General features: G+C 47.5%; 1 protein-coding gene across 1 annotated transcript in view; it reads right to left on the bottom strand.

The window, feature by feature from the left end:
- HOMEZ (homeobox and leucine zipper encoding) overlaps nt 1-10,178 on the bottom strand; it is a 28,634-nt gene extending 18,456 nt beyond the window's left edge. Inside the window, exon 1 of the mRNA XM_063913624.1 lies at nt 9,938-10,178. The gene's annotated coding sequence lies outside the window, so the exon portion shown is untranslated. The remainder of the gene's footprint in view (nt 1-9,937) is intronic.
- Nucleotides 10,179-14,994: the final 4,816 nt, after the last annotated feature.

The raw sequence follows: 14,994 nt of genomic DNA, 5'->3' as shown, positions 1-14,994 counted from the left end.
CTCCCTGTTGAGACGGGGGAACCCTGATAATGACCTGATTTAGGCATAACGTTTGTATTGCATCGCATACAACCTGCCTGTCCGGAAGAGAAGCTGGTAAGGCCAATTTGAAAAATCGGTGAGGGGGAAAGTCTTGAAACCCCAGTTTGTACCCCTGGGACACTATTTCTAAAACCCATGGGTCCAGGGCCGAACGAGCCCAGAATTGACTGAAAAGCTTGAGACGTGCCCCCACCGGTGCGGACTCCCTCAGTGGAGCCCCAGCATCATGCGATGGACTTGGCAGAAGCCGGGGAGGACTTCTGCTCCAGGGAAGCTGCGACAGCTGGAAATCTTTTACCTTTTCCTCTTCCCCTATTAGCGAGGAAGGAATAACCTCGGCCTTTTTTGTATTTATTTGGCCGAAAGGACTGCATCTGAAAATGGCCTCTCTTTTGTTGTGTAGGAACATAAGGCAAAAAAGACGACTTAATCACGGTAGCCGTAGATACCAAATCAGTGAGACCCTCACCAAACAAGACACTACCTTTATATGGGAGAGACTTCTTAGAGCCAGCATCAGCATTCCTAGCTGAAATTTCCATGGCATTGGCTTTTGCTCCCAAAATGCCAATATCCCTCGCCACCTCCTTTAGGTAGGCCGCAGCGTCCCTGATATAACCCAGAGTTAACAGGATACTATCCCTATCTAGGGTATCTATGTCAGATGACAAGTTATCTGCCCACTTTTCATAGCACTACTCACCCACGCCGATGCAATGTTTGGTCTGAGCAGTGAACCTGTGGTGACGTAAATGGATTTTAACGTATTTTCCTGTCTACGATCCGCAGGATCCTTAAGGGCTGCCGTGTCAGGAGACGGTAAAGCCACCTTTTTTAGACAACCGTGACAGAGCCTTGTCCAAAATGGGGGAAGACTCCCACTTTTCTCTATCCCCAGAGGGGATTGGATACGTCACCTGAATCCTTTTGTCTCAAAAAAAGTATTCAGTTCATGAGAGGGAGGAAACGTTACCTCAGGTTTCTTTCCCTTATACATGCAGACCCTAGTATCAGGAACAGCAGGGTCCTCAGTAATATTTAACATGTCTTTTATTGCCACAATCATGTACTGAATAGTCTTTGCCAACTTTGGGTCTAATTTGGCATCACTATAGTCGACACTGTCCGTGTCGGTATCTGTGTTTGCCAACTGAGCAAATGAACGTTTATATGACCCCGAGGGGGTCTGGACCTGTGATAACACATCCTCCATAGATTTACATTAGCATTCAAGGCATTCAACACATTTACCCAATCAGGAGTCAGCGGTGCCGACATGGTCACTCCCACAGCCGTTTCTGTCCCTAACACAGTCTCCTCCTGGGAAGAAAACTCAGCCTCAGACATGCCGACACACGTGTACCGACACCCACTGACACACTGGACAGATAGGGTACAGACCTACAGTAAAGCCTGTCAGAGAAACACAGAGGGAGTTTGCCAGCTCACAACCCAGCGCTCGCCAAATTAACTGTGACCTCCCCCCCCCCCCCCCCCCCCCCCGTTTTTGGAGGCAAGGACCAGCGTCTCTACAGCTTTCTTGTGAAGAGAAAATGGCGCTGAGAGCTGTGAGGGCTAAGACCCGCCCCCTCAATGGCGCGCTTCAGTCCGCTATTTTATAATATAAAAACGCTGGTGGGGGTCAGGATTTTGTGCCTTGGCACATCTTATCCACTTTGCCAGCTTGTATGAGGATTTTTTATGCTGCCCAGGGCGTCCTGTAGTGCCACTGTGTGTGGGAGCATGGCGCGCAGCGCGATCGCTCTGCGGTACCTCAGAAGCCGCCACTGAAGTCTTCTATCTTCTTCTACTCACCTATCTTCTGACTCTTCAAGGGGGGGTGACGGCAGGCTCTGGGAGTGAACCCCTAGGCGTACCTAGTGTTCCAAACCCTCAGGAGCTAATGGTGTCCTGTAGCCAAGAAGCAGAGCCTTTGAACTCATTAGAAGTAGGTCTGACTTCTCTCCCCTAAGTCCCACGATACAGGGAGACTGTTGCCAGCAGTGCTCCCTGAACATAAAAAACCTAAGTCTTTTTCGAGAAACTCAGTAGAGCTCCCCTGTTGTGTGTCCAGTCTCCCTGGGCACAATTCTAAACTGGAGTCTGGAGGAGGGGCATAGAGGGAGGAGCCAGTTCACACCCATTCAAAGTCTTAAAGTGCCCATGTCTCCTGCGGATCCCGTCTATACCCCATGGTTCTTGAAGTGCCCCCAGCATCCTCTAGGACGTATGAGAAAAACAGCCGTGTTTTGCATGTTGTGCCAAATTGAGCAAAATAGCAAATATGTAAGTGGACACATCTGCTAAGACAGCAGTTATAATTTGCCTAGATATGCTCACAAAAGTACAATGACACCTTTCCTAATTCACCTCCAACCAAAAAGAAAACACATGAAGGGGAGGGACGAAACAAAAAAAATAAGAATTTACTTACCGATAATTCTATTTCTCATAGTCCGTAGTGGATGCTGGGGACTCCGAAAGGACCATGGGGGGAATAGCGGCTCCGCAGGAGACTGGGCACAAAGTAAAAGCTTTAGGACTAGCTGGTGTGCACTGGCTCCTCCCCCTATGACCCTCCTCCAAGCCTCAGTTAGGATACTGTGCCCGGACGAGCGTACACAATAAGGAAGGATTTTGAATCCCGGGTAAGACTCATTACCAGCCACACCGTACAACTTGTGATCTGAACCCAGTTAACAGCATGATAACAGAAGGAGCCTCTGAAAAGATGGCTCACAACAACAATAACCCGATTTTTGTAACAATAACTATGTACAAGTAATGCAGACAATCCGCACTTGGGATGGGCGCCCAGCATCCACTACGGACTATGAGAAATAGAATTATCGGTAAGTAAATTCTTATTTTCTCTAACGTCCTAGTGGATGCTGGGGACTCCGAAAGGACCATGGGGATTATACCAAAGCTCCCAAACGGGCGGGAGAGTGCGGATGACTCTGCAGCACCGAATGAGAGAACTCCAGGTCCTCCTCAGCCAGGGTATCAAATTTGTAGAATTTAGCAAACGTGTTTGCCCCTGACCAAGTAGCTGCTCGGCAAAGTTGTAAAGCCGAGACCCCTCGGGCAGCCGCCCAAGATGAGCCCACTTTCCGTGTGGAATGGGCTTTTACAGATTTTGGCTGTGGCAGGCCTGCCACAGAATGTGCAAGCTGAATTGTACTGCAAATCCAACGAGCAATCGTCTGCTTAGAAGCAGGAGCACCCAGCTTGTTGGGTGCATACAGGATAAACAGCGAGTCAGATTTTCTGACTCCAGCCGTCCTGGAAACATATTTTCAGGGCCCTGACTACGTCCAGCAACTTGGAATCCTCCAAGTCCCTAGTAGCCGCAGGCACCACAATAGGTTGGTTTAAGTGAAATGCTGAAAACACCTTAGGGAGAAATTGAGGACGAGTCCTCAATTCCGCCCTGTCCGAATGGAAAATCAGATAAGGGCTTTTACAGGATAAAGCCGCCAATTCTGACACGCGCCTGGCCCAGGCCAGGGCCAACAGCATGACCACTTTCCATGTGAGATATTTTAACTCCACAGATTTAAGTGGTTCAAACCAATGTGACTTTTGGAATCCAAAAAAAAAAACTACATTGAGATCCCAAGTGCCACTGGAGGCACAAAAGGAGGCTGTATATGCAGTACCCCTTTTACAAACGTCTGAACTTCAGGGACTGAAGCTAGTTCTTTTTGGAAGAAAATTGACAGGGCCGAAATTTGAACCTTAATGGACCCCAATTTCAGGCCCATAGACACTCCTGTTTGCAGGAAATGTAGGAATCGACCCAGTCGAATTTCCACCGTCGGGCCTTACTGGCCTCGCACCACGCAACATATTTTCGCCAATTGCGGTGATAATGTTTTTGCGGTTACATCCTTCCTGGCTTTGATCAGGATAGGGATGACTTCATCCGGAATGCCCTTTTTCCTTCAGGATCCGGCGTTCAACCGCCATGCCGTCAAACGCAGCCGCGGTAAGTCTTGGAACAGACATGGTCCTTGCTGGAGCAGGTCCCTTCTTAGAGGTAGAGGCCACGGATCCTCCGTGAGCATCTCTTGAAGTTCCGGTTACCAAGTCCTTCTTGGCCAATCCGGAGCCACGAATATAGTGCTTACTCCTCACCATCTTATCAATCTCAGTACCTTGGGTATGAGAGGCAGAGGAGGAAACACATACCCTGACTGGTACACCCACGGTGTTACCAGAGCGTCTACAGCTATTGCCTGAGGGTCCCTGGACCTGGCGCAATACCTGTCGAGTTTTTCCCAACGGTTTATAATCCTGTGGAAGACTTCTGGGTGAAGTCCCCACTCTCCCCGGGTGGAGGTCGTGCTGAGGAAGTCTGCTTCCCAGTTGTCCACTCCCGGAATGAATACTGCTGACAGTGCTATCCCATGATTTTCCGCCCAGCGAAGAATCCTTGCAGCTTCTGTCATTGCCCTTCTGCTTCTTGTGCCACCCTGTCTGTTTACGTGGGTGACTGCCGTGATGTTGTCCGACTGGATCAACACCGGTTGTCCTTGAAGCAAAGGTCTTGCTAAGCTTAGAGCATTGTAAATGTCCCTTAGCTTCAGGATATTTATGTGAAGTGCTGTTTCCAGGCTTGACCATAAGTCCTGGATATTCCTTCCCTGTGTGACTGCTCCCCAGACTCGCAGGCTGGCATCCGTGGTTACCAGGACCCAGTCCTGAATGCCGAATCTGCGGCCCTCTAGAAGATGAGCACTCTGCAACCACCACAGGAGGGACACCCTTGTCCTTGGTGACAGGGTTATCCGCTGATGCATCTGAAGATGCGACCCGGACCATTTGTCCAGCAGGTCCCACTGGAAAGTTCTTGCGTGGAATCTGCCAAATGGGATTGCTTCGTAGGAAGCCCCCATTTTACCCAGAACCCTTGTGCATTGATGCACTGAGACTTGGCTCGGTTTGAGGAGGTTCCTGACTAGCTCGGATAACTCCCCGGCTTTCTCCTCCGGGAGAAACACCTTTTTCTGGACTGTGTCCAGGATCATCCCTAGGAACAGAAGACACGTCGACGGAACCAGCTGCGATTTTGGAATATTGAGAATCCAATCGTGCTGCCGCAACACTATCTGAGATAGTGCTACACCGACCTCCAACTGTTCCCTGGATCTTACCCTTATCAGGGAATCGTCCAAGTAAGGGATAACTAAAATTCCCTTCCTTCGAAGGAACATCATCATTTCGGCCATTACCTTGGTAAAGACCCGGGGTGCCGTGGACCATCCCTACGGCAGCGTCTGAACCGATAGTGACAGTTCTGTACCATAAACCTGAGGTACCCTTGGTGAGAAGGGTAAATTTTGACATGAAGGTAAGCATCCTTGATGTCCCGAGACATCATGTAGTCCCCTTCTTCCAGGTTCGCAATCACTGCTCTGAGTGACTCAATCTTGAATTTGAACCTCTGTATGTAAGTGTTCAAAGATTTTAGATTTTAGAATCGGTCTCACCGAGCCGTCTGGCTTCGGTACCACAATAGTGTGGAATAATACCCCGTTCCCTGTTGCAGGAGGGGTACCTTGATTATCACCTGCTGGGAATACAGCTTGTGAATGGCTTCCAAAACTGCCTCCCTGTCCGAGGGAGACGTCGGTAAAGTCGACTTTTGGAAACGGCGAGGGGGAGACGTCTCGAATTCCAATATGTACCCCATAGATATTACCTGAAGGATCCAGGGGTCTACTTGCGAGTGAGCCCACTGCGCACTGAAATTCATTGAGAACGGGCCCCCACCGTGCCTGAGCTTGTAAAGCCCTAGCGTCATACTGAGGGCTTGGCAGAGGCTGGAAAGGGTTTCTGTTCCTGGGAACTGGCTGATCTCTGCAGCCTTTTTCCTCTCCCTCTGTCACGAGCAGAAAAGAGGAACCTTTTGTCCGCTTGCCAACAAAGGACTGCGCCTGATAATACGGCGTCTTATTTTGAGAGGCGACCTGGGGTACAAACGTGGATTTCCCAGCTGTTGCCGTGGCCACCAGGTCTAAAAGACCGACCCCAAATGTCCCCTTTCAAAGGCAATACTTCCAAATGACGTTTGGAATCCGCATCACCTGACCATTTTACTGGTAGAATTGGAAAACGCACTTATACTTGATGCCAGTCGGCAATTATTCCGCTGTGCATCATGCATATATAGAAATGCATCTTTTAAATGCTCTATAGGCAATAATATACTATCCTTATCTAGGATATCAATATTTCCAGTCAGGGAATCCGACCATGCCAACCCAGCACTGCACCTCCAGGCTGAGGCGATAGCTGGTCGCAGTATAACACCAGTATGTGTGTAAATACCTTTTTTTGGATACCCTCCTGCTTTCTATCAGCAGGATCCTTAAGGGCGGCCATCTCATGAGAGGGTAGAGCCCTTGTTCTTACAAGCGTGTGAGCGCCTTATCCCCCCTAGGGGGTGTTTCCCAATGCATCCTAACCTCTGGCGGGAAAGGGTATGCAGCCAATACTTTTTAAGAAATTATTAATTGTTATCGGGGGGAAACCCACGCATCATCACACATTTTATTTCTCAGATTCAGGAAAACTACAGGTAGTTTTTCCCTCACCGAACATAATACCCCTTTTTTGGTGGTACTCGTATTATCAGAAATGTATAAAACATTTTCCATTGTCTCAATCATGTAACGTGTGGCCCTACTGGAAATCACGGTTGTCTCTTCACCGTCGACACAGGAGTCAGTATCCGTGTCGGCGTCTGTATCTGCCATCTGCCTGACGGCCTATGAGACGTCTGGACAGGCACAAGCTGAGTAGCCGGCTGTCTCAGGTCAACCACTGTTTTTTTATATAGAGCTGACACTGTCACGTAATTTTCAACAGTACATCCACTCAGGTGTCGACCCCCTAGGGGGTGACATCACTGTTACAGACACTCTGCTCCGCCTCCACATCATTTTCCTCCTCATACATGTCGACACACACGTACCGACACCCAGCACACACACAGGGAATGCTCTGATAGAGGACAGGACCCACTTAGCCCTTTGGGGAGACAGAGAGAGAGTTTGCCAGCACACACCAGAGCGCTATATATGTATAGGGACAACCTTACAATAAGTGTCTATCCCTTATAGCTGCTTATATCTGTTATTTTGCCAAATAAGTGCCCCCCTCTCTTTTTTACCCTGTTTCTGTAGTTGCAGGATGCAGGGGAGATTCTGGGAGCCTTCCTACCAGCGGAGCTGTGTGGGAAAAATGGCGCTGTGTGCTGAGGAGATAGGCCCCGCCCCTTCACGGCGGGCTCTTCTCCCGCTTTTTACTGGAAAACTGGCAGGGGTTAAATACATCCATATAGCCCAGGAGCTATATGTGATGTATTTTTCGCCAACTAAGGTAAATTCATTGCTTCCCAGGACGCCCCCCCCCAGCGTCCTGCACCCTCAGTGACCGGAGTGTGAAGTGTGCTGAGAGCAATGGCGCACAGCTGCAGTGCTGTGCGCTACCTTATGAAGACAGGAAAGTCTTCTGCCGCCGATTTATGGACCTCTTCTTGCTTCAGCATCTGTAAGGGGGCCGGCGGCGCGGCTCCGGGACCCATCCATGGCTGGGCCTGTGATCGTCCCTCTGGAGCTAATGTCCAGTAGCCTAAGAAACCCAATCCACTCTGCACGCAGGTGAGTTCGTTTCTCTCCCCTAAGTCCCTCGATGCAGTGAGCCTGTTGCCAGCAGGTCTCACTGAAAATAAAAAAAACCTATTTAAACTTTTACTCTAAGCAGCTCAGGAGAGCCACCTAGATTGCACCCTTCTCGTTCGGGCACAAAATCTAACTGAGGCTTGGAGGAGGGTCATAGGGGGAGGAGCCAGTGCACACCAGCTAGTCCTAAAGCTTTTACTTTGTGCCCAGTCTCCTGCGGAGCCGCTATTCCCCCCATGGTCCTTTCGGAGTCCCCAGCATCCACTAGGACGTTAGAGAAAGGTAAGATAACAAACAGGCAACACTGTACAGGACAAAGGCAATCATGTTATCCGATTCTGATGTACTCTATACATCACTGTTTAAAGCTGTTTTGAGACTGTGTTACCGTAACCTGGCAAGTGCACAATTTAAATTTTAGCCACACATACATGGGACAAGACCAAACATAACTGTGGCCTGTTGGTGCTGTAACACTGAACAAACTGACTGCGGTGATCTGCAATCGTTTTCAGAACACATGTATCAACATACCGGATAGTTATCTCATTATTCCAAATTAATTAATTAATTAATTAGTTTGTAGTGAACAGTAACTTTCTATGTGCAACTGTCATAGGATGCCACTTTATCAAGAAGTTAGTAAAATTTCAGCCTCAGTCAACTGTAAATACTGTTGACATCTCAAAGTAACAACAACTGCCACCAAGCAGTAGGTCACATAAGAAAATGAGGCCACCAAGTGCTGAAGTGTGTAAAAATGATTTGCCCTTGGTTGAAACAATGGAGTCAATTCAACGCAACCTGAGCAGTGTCAGGAGGAAGCTCCCAGAGCTATTCAGTTCAGCTTGAGGTTAAGTCAGAGAATGCTGGTTCTTGTGCCTTAAACGTTCAGTCTCGAGAAATGGCATTCTCCGACTTTGGTGCCAGGAGTGACGCTGGTTCTGGCGTGCTAAGTGCAGAAAACAGCATTGTGCCATGGGTTTTGTTGGATTTCTGCTTGAACCCTTCGGGGATGCGAGAAGAAATCCTCAGCTCTGGCATAACATCGCGCTGAATTGATTAGGTACGAGAGATCCCAATGACTGCCAAGTTCCCTAGCACAAGAACTGTTCTTTGGGCGCTTTATGAATTGGCCAAGCAGCCACACAAAAACCTCAGACCACCACCTATAATGCCAAACATCGGCTGGAGAAAAGTAAAGCATTCTCTGGCAAGACAAATCACAATTTGGCAGTCTGATGGACGAATCTGGGTTTGGCGGATGCTAGGAGAACACTCCCTGCCTGTGTACTGCCAACTGTAAAGTTTGGTGGAGGACAAATGACAGTCTGAGGCGGTTTTCATGGTTTGGCCTCGTCACCTCAGTTCCTGACGGGATCCAGGCAGTCAGGAGACCAACGCTGGAATCCCGACTGCCGGCAAAATGCCACCAGTTGGAATTCCGACCAAAGCCGCCACCACCCGAGGGGGAAAATAACTGTGTGGTAAACTTGCCACCAGGCCCGAAGTGGTCTCCTGAGTGCCGGGATACAGACTGTCGGTTTTACATACTGGACCTGTCCCAGACACAGAGGATTATTATGTACAGTTAAAAACCTTTCAAGTTTGATTGCACTGGATGAAGACTCACGTAAGCAAATTCTCCATAACAGTGTGTGCTAAGTGATCAGCCACCCAGCCATGCCCCTATACTGTGCAATCTAGTCTTTCACGTGCTAGAAATAGTCACAGACAAATCACCTTGGTGATAAAGCCAAAATAACCAGGTGTGCACACGTGATGCTAACTTTATAGACAAGTCTGCTAAGTAACAAATAATAAACTAAAGTTAGTTTATAATCAGCAACACATATAAATAAGGTGATGAAAACCATGTAGGCCTAATACATGCTAAGAGATTAGACACACACAAGCTGCACATGTGGTGTCAGACACTGGTACATTCAGCAAGCTGCAGGACAAATGACTGACGTGCGCGGGCCCTATTCATACAGCTCGCTAGCAGCAGCCTACAGGGAAGGAGGGTGTGTAGTGGGTGAGGGGCGCTGTACTCTAGCACGGCACTTGCTCCGAGCGCCACCCTGTCAGCCTGCCCTGAGCTCCCAGTGTGACAGATCCCGCACTCCGCCCCGCCTTTTATACCCCGCCGGCTGACTCGCTCCGACTCGGAGAACATAACACACAGTACTACACCAACTCACATCGCAACATGTTATATCTGCTCCGGGTCTTCTGCGATACCCCCGCAACTACTCAGCGCCACGACATCGGGCTGTACAGCGCTGCGGGTCGGCTGTGGCCGTGCTGCCCCCAGACAGATTGTTGTTGTGGCTGCTCTGCTGTGCCCGATGATCCCCGAGTCAGGTCGTTGCCAGGCTTTCGCTCCAGCAACAGCTGATCATTGATTTGTGCAGGCAAAGGAAGGGAGGGACCAGCTGGAGGGGAGCGATTGGCGCTGAACCGTGGGCGGAGCCGGCTGCTGCCCTGGAGCGTGTTCCTGTTCCGGTTTCCGTGCAGGCCAGGGCGCCGTTCGGCGGTGTTGTACGCTGCGTAGAGGAATGCGGCTATGTGTGTATACAGGCCGGAGGGGGCTGCTATGGAGGTGCTTCATTACCGGGATGTACTAAATGGATGATCACAGAAAGGGATGATCGGGATGATTGCCTGTAGTTCCTATTCACACCTCTAGATGTCACTATATTTTTTTACCTCAACTAAGAATTTACAAACTACAGCAAGCACATAAAGCTTTTAAATGATATATTCATAGTTAAAAAAAAAAGTTACAGCATTTATATTGTTTCTGCATCGGTTTATATCAACAAAGCCATATAATTAAATAAGGATACTAGCATCCTAATATCAATATTGAGTCCTGGCACCCTCTACCATTTTCATACCTGGGACTAAAACGTGATCATCCCACGTAAATCAAAAAGATATAGCCATTATCCCACTGGTAACGCATAGAAAACAGTCCCAGGTATGTATATCTGCGCTAAAAACTTGACCATCCCACGTAAATAAAAAAGATATAGCCATCATCCCACTGGAAACGCATAGAAAACTGTCCCAGGTATGTATATCTGCACTTATAACGTGATCATCCCACGTAAATAAAAAAGATATAGCCATCATCCCACTGGAAACGCATAGAAAACAGTCCCAGGTATGTATATCTGCGCTAAAAACTTGACCATCCCACGTAAATAAAAAAGATATAGCCATCATCCCACTGGAAACGCATAGAAAACTGTCCCAGGTATGTATATCTGCACTTATAACGTGATCATCCCACGTAAATAAAAAAGATATAGCCATCATCCCACTGGAAACGCATAGAAAACAGTCCCAGGTATGTATATTTGCGCTAAAAACGTGATCATCCCATGAAAATCAAAGCGATATAGCCATTATCCTACTGGAAACGCATAGAAAACAGTCCCAGGTATATGGAAATGTGATTATAACGCGGTCATCCAATGTAAATTTTAATCAATTTTTATACAGTTTATAAAACAGAAATTAGGTGTACTTTAACACCTTATGCAATGGTATGTGTATGTGTACATATATTATACTATATAATAAATGTGGGATGTACTTTTTACTGCAAATTATAAATATATTATAAGTCACTTTTTGGGCCTGACTTACATAAAATTTGATGTTATATGATTTTTTTTTGTTTGTTAATCTTTAAATTTAAGTAAAAAATTCTGACATCTAGTGTCTTGGAGGTGAACTGCATGTAATCATCCCGATCATCCCTGTCTGTGATCATCCTTTTAGTACATCCCTTCATTACCTTAAGTAATCGGGCTAAGGGGGTAATTCAGAGTTGATCGCAGCAGCAAATTTGTTAGCAGTTGGGCAAAACCATGTGCACTGCAGGGGGGTCAGATATAACACGTGCAGAGAGAGTTAGATTTGGGTGGGGTGTATTCAAACTGAAATCTAAATTGTAGTGTAAAAATAAAGCAGCCAGTATTTACCCTGCACAGAAACAAAACAACGCACCCAAATCTATCTCTCTCTGCACGTTATATATGCCCCCCCCCCCTGCAGTGTACATGGTTTTGCCCAACTGCTAACAAATTTGCTGCTGCGATCAACTCTGAATTAGTCCTCAAGGTCTAGGCAGTACACGGAGACCGTGTAGCAAAGACCAGCAACAACTGCCCCTAGCGCTGTCACCGACCGGTTCACATGATAGGAATGCAGCAGCACAGAGGTGGCTCGGAGTCCGGGGGGCTGCAGGTTATATATACATTCAGAATCGACATTTATGTAAACACCCAGGAAATGGATAAAATGTCAACATATGAGGGTGCTATGCTGAATTCGACAGCAACGACATTCCCAGATTGACCTGCATGTACGGACAACGGGAGTGTGCGTCGTTGATGTATTGCGTACACACTGGACGATATGGCATCCTGAAATGTCTGAATCGGGCATATTGTTCAGAATATCGTCTAGTGCAGAGGTTCCCAAACTGTGCTGTGACACCCTGGGGTGCCTCGGGACACTTGCAGGGGTTCCCTGGGTTGGTGGTCCAGGACCAATTCAAATTATTCATGGTCAATATAATAGGCAAAACCAGTGCTGGTGGCTGCCAGTCATAAAATATGTGGCCAGACAGAAGCAAATCTTGTCCCTCACCATACACCTGACCCTAAGGATGACATATAAACGCGATCTACTTAATGTAATATTTCTTTCTAAATTTCTCAATAAGAAATTTTTGGCCTAGGGGTGCCGTGAAAAAAATTCTGATATTCTAGGGCGCCGTGATTCAAAAATTTTGGAAACCACTGGTCTAGTGTGTACCTAACAATAGACTCGGACAGCACATATGCAAGATACCCGACAGTCCGACTGCTGGACTCCCTGCACATACTTTTTTATTGTATTAGGGTTGTTTTTTTTTTCCAGAGTACTGTTGCAATCAGCGCGATGTGTGCTGAGTGAGGGGAGGCCTGCATGCAGGCCAATCTAGCACCGGCGATAGAGCCGCGCATCGCTGTGGGGCATACACATGAGGAGATCCGTGCCTAAAATCTAAGCAATCTAGTCAGATTGCTTAGATTTTAAGAACGGATCTCTCCATGGTGGTCATTCCGAGTTGTTCGCTCGTTGCCGTTTTTCGCAGCGCAGCGATCAAGTGAAAAAACTGCATTTATGCGCATGGTACGCAGAGCGCATGCGCTAAGTACTTTCACACAAAACTTTGTATTTTTACAGAGGCTCGAATAACGTTTTTCAGTCGCTCGAGTGTTCGTAGTATGATTGACATGAAGTGGGTGTTTCTGGGTGGAAACTGTCCGTTTTCAGGGAGTGTGCTAAAAAACGCAGGCGTGCCAGGTAAAAACGCAGGAGTGGCTGGAGAAACGGGGGAGTGGCTGGCCGAACGCAGGGCGTGTTTGTGACGTCAAACCGGGAACTAAACGGACTGAGGTGATCGCAATCTGTGAGTAGGTCTGGAGCTACTCAGAAACTGCAGGGAATTATTTAGTAGCAGTTCTGCTAATCTTTCGTTCGCTATTCTGCTAAGCTAAGATACACTCCCAGAGGGCGGCGGCCTAGCGTGTGCAATGCTGCTAAAAGCAGCTAGCGAGCGAACAACTCGGAATGAGGGCCCATGTGTACCCTCCTTAAGGGGTCTATTTACTAAGCCTTGGGTGGAGATAAAGTGCACAGAGATAAAGTACCAGCCAGTTTTTCAAACCCAACCTGTGACATGGCAGTTAGGAGTTGATTGGCTGGTAAAGTACTTTGGCCCTCATTCCGAGTTGTTCGCTCGCTAGCTGCTTTTAGCAGCATTGCACAGGCTAGGCCACCATCCTCTGGGAGTGTATCTTAGCTTAGCAGAATAGCGAACGAAAGATTAGCAGAACTGCTACTAAATAATTCCCTGCAGTTTCTGAGTAGCTCCAGACCTACTCACAGATTGCGATCAGCTCAGTCCGTTTAGTTCCTGGTTTGACGTCACAAACACGCCCTGCGTTCGGCCAGTCACTCCCCCGTTTCTCCAGACACTCTTGCGTTTTTCCCTGACACGCCTGTGTTTTTTAGCACACTCCCGGAAAACGCTCAGTTACCACCCAGAAACACCCACTTCCTGTCAATCATTCACCGATCAGCAGTGCGACTGAAAAGCGTTGCACGAACACCAGCAAATCTACTAAGTTTTGTGTTAAATAACTTAGCGCATGCGCTCTGCGTACCATGCGCATTTAGCAGCAAATCGCAGCATAGCGAAAATCGGCAACGAGCGAACAACTCGGAATGACCACCTTTATCTCCATCCAAGGCTTAGTAAATAGACCCCTAAAACTGGGGAGGTTGTAGCATTGTGTCCCATCTGGCAGCAGAAAGCCTCTTGAGATAACACTGTCAGTGAATTAAAAAGGGGTTATGTCCTGCCCAGGAGAAATAAAAATGTTGGCCAAATTACTTTTGATTTTTCTGTGCAGTTACATATATCTACCCTCTAAGTAGTTAAATTTGAAACTACTTGTTGGGTCTTTACTGATATACTAGTTGTGAGAATAATAAAATATTGGAGTTGGCCACAATTGCTCCCCCCCCATTGCTTGCACAGAACAAAATGAGTATATTCACCCAACAGCTGTTGCCCCAGACGTTGCCTGAGTGTTTCTCTATCTCTCTATCACCCCCTTTCATCCCTCCTCTCCATCTGGCACCTTTCCCCTCCTATCACTTTATTTCCTTTTTTTTTCTATTTCACGGTCTCTTTCTCACTTGCCTTCTTACCCTCCCCCTTGCTCTCCAGCTCCTCTGCCTGTTTCTCTTTTTCTCTCCTCTGTCCCTTTGTTTCTTGCTCTTTACCTTCTCTCTTTTTGTTATTTTTTTCCTAAAGCTCTAGTACCTCCTCTGCTTGCACATTTTCAGTTTTCCCAGTTGGTGTGCTGAGCAAACACTGGGGTAAATGTATTAAGCCTGGAGATGTGATAAAGAAGTGAAAGGTGATAATACACCAACCAATCAGCTCCAAACTGTTATATTTCAAAACCATAATGATTGGCTGGTGTGTTATCACCTTCCACTTATCACTTCTCCAGGCTTAATACATCTTCCCCACTGACTGAAACATTCACTGTACATGCCACTTTCTTGGCCTGCACAACTTGTTACACAATGCAATCAGAGCATGCAGCCACCTAATAGCTTACATAGGAGACTGGAGGCTGCTTCTGCTAGTGCTGCAGCTGATTTTGTGAATACTGAGGAG

This window comes from Pseudophryne corroboree, chromosome 1 (assembly GCF_028390025.1).
Source record: "Pseudophryne corroboree isolate aPseCor3 chromosome 1, aPseCor3.hap2, whole genome shotgun sequence".
Lineage (NCBI taxonomy): Eukaryota > Metazoa > Chordata > Amphibia > Anura > Myobatrachidae > Pseudophryne > Pseudophryne corroboree.
Note: the sequence above shows the minus strand (reverse complement) of the source record. Positions and strands in the feature narration are given on the sequence as shown.